The 2,500-nt window shown below is 45.4% G+C and overlaps 1 non-coding gene across 1 annotated transcript; it reads left to right on the forward strand.

Annotated features, from left to right (window-relative positions):
* Positions 1-167: 167 nt before the first annotated feature.
* Positions 168-286, forward strand: LOC135332518 (5S ribosomal RNA). Its single transcript, XR_010393371.1, has one exon. It is a non-coding gene; the product is annotated as a 5S ribosomal RNA (ribosomal RNA).
* The last annotated feature ends 2,214 nt before the right edge of the window (positions 287-2,500 follow it).

Raw genomic sequence — 2,500 nt, forward strand, 5'->3', positions numbered from 1 at the left:
TAGTTGTATAATACCAGTAAGTACAGAGAAGTACACTCCACTCCACTCCACTCCACTCCACTCCACTCACTCACTCCCTCCCGGCCCACTCCCTCCACAGCAATTAAATTAAGTCGAGTATATTTCTGAACTTCACACATAAGTACATGAGATATGCATTGACTTGTGTCTACGACCATACCACGTTGAAAACACCGGTTCTCGTCTGATCACCGAAGTTAAGCAACGTAGGGCCTGCCCAGTACTTGGATGGGTGACCGCCTGGGAACAGCAGGTGTTGTAGGCTTCTGCATTCTTATTTTTGTTTGTTTTCAGAATATTTCACAACGAGCAGTTAAGGCCCAAAAATATGAAAACTGCAGCCTTAAATCCTCGTTGATCATTACCAAACCGCAAAGACGAAACTTTCTTTTTGTGATAGCAACAGTTTTACAATTGATCCCTGCCTTTGTCATTATAGTCATGGCACTGCAAGCAACTGAAGTATGTGATGATGGCTACTTGCAAACAGTAATTGTATAATTACGCACGTATAATTATAACTATCCTAATTATAGTGAGTGACACAGGAAAAATATCAAAATTTCTTATACTTTACAAATACAAAATTTCCTGTAGACTTATGAATGTTACACAAGTCCTGAACTACTTCAGGAATAGTAAAGGAAACTATACAGGAAACGTTGCACTATCCTTTGTAAGTAGGTTGCAGGACACTTGCAGGACACCTCAGGAAATGTGCAGATTTTATGGGCTGCAATGTAGCAGCACTGTAGCAGGAAATTTAAATATTTTCCCTGAGTGAGTGAGTGAGTGAGTGAGTGAGTGAGTGAGTGAGTGAGTGAGTGAGTGAGTGAGTGAGTGAGTGAGTGAGTGAGTGAGTGAGTGAGTGAGTGAGTGAGTGAGTGAGTGAGTGAGTGAGTTATATATACCTTCATTGAGCCATGCTTCATTTGATCATAACAATATCAAGCTTATCTTCAAGTAGTATTGTATTGTACGTTGCTAACAATACGCAAATAATGTACAGTAAATTCAAGTGGGAATAAAAGTAGTGGGTAAAAAAGTTGTAATGTTCATGGAGTGTAAAGTCAACGAGCACTTAAGGCCCTATTATTTCTATTTTCCAGCCTAAAGTCCTCGTGGTGGAAAAAATTAATGTTAGTGTAATGAAGTCCTTGCCTAGTTACAAAGCGGCCCCTTACAAAGCGCCTAGTTACAAAGTAGCTTCAATGGGTAGTTATAATTAGAAGCTGCAGCTGGTAGTTAAAGCAGCAATTGTTGTGTAGCTTGTGAAGCTATGTTGTAGCTGGCTGACTGGCCGGCCCACCAACCTACCTACCTACCTACCTACCTACCTACCTACCTACCTACCTACACCGACCGACCGACCGACCGACCGACCGACCGACCGACCGACCGACCGACCGACCGACCGACCGACCGACCGACCGACCGACCGACCGACCGACCGACCGACCGACTGACTGATGAATAGTAAGAGGTGGGTGGCTGGCTGGCTGGCTGGCTGGCTGGCTGCTGGCGAATAGATGTTGTGCTGCAATATAGTGAGTGAGTGAGTGAGTGAGTGAGTGTACTATAATACTATACAGAATCTTTGCAACAAGACAGTAAAAGCATAGAGCATTACCCTTCCTTATATGGAATTTGAGTACACACACTGTGGTCTGTTTTACTACTTAAATGTATGAGCACATCCCATATATAATAAGGAACCACAGTGCTCAACACACTTGTTTCTATTTGTGTTGCAAAGATTGTGCAATCTCCAGTATTGTATTGTAACTGTATGTTAGCCATGTATAACTTGAACTGTATGTTTAGCGGAATGGAAGGGTGCAGACGGGGAACAGTGCAGATGGGAACATTGCAGAGGGGATTTGCGCGCCGGAAAATTGGAGCAATTACCATACAAGTGCAGACGAATGAAGGAATGAACGCGCGTAGCGCGAAAATTTGAGCAATATATCGCAAGCAATTACCATACAAGTGCAGACGAATTGAACAATGTGACCACGTGGGCTAGATAAGCAACCAAACAAGAGTGTCGTACAAATGAGCGTGTTGATAGGTCGTGAAGTGGGGTGTTGTGGCAAAAAAAGTCACGCTTAATTACATACGAGACGAGTTCCAGCGTTGCTCCTAGTGACGGGTGCTGTGTAGGGTGACTGCAGCGGTTCATCCGTGTGTCCGCATCGTTGTAGACTGCCTGTGTCGGCGGGCGTCTGACCTGCTGGTGACTGGTCATCAGTGGGCTGGCTCCCTCCGGTCGAGTGCAGTTAGGTTTGCATCATTTCACGAATCACGAGTGCATTCGTACGGTCTCGCTGCCGGTCGATCCCCGTGATTGACTGTATCTGCAGGCAACGAGTGGGGCCTCAGCTGCCCTCTCCTGCCTTCAGTTGGTGAGTCTGTGGCCGAGGATTTGCCAAAATTGTTGAACCCTCTGCGGTCCGCGTGGCCGCACTGGTGTGATGCG

Source organism: Halichondria panicea, chromosome 2 (assembly GCF_963675165.1).
Source record: "Halichondria panicea chromosome 2, odHalPani1.1, whole genome shotgun sequence".
Taxonomy (NCBI): Eukaryota; Metazoa; Porifera; class Demospongiae; order Suberitida; family Halichondriidae; genus Halichondria; species Halichondria panicea.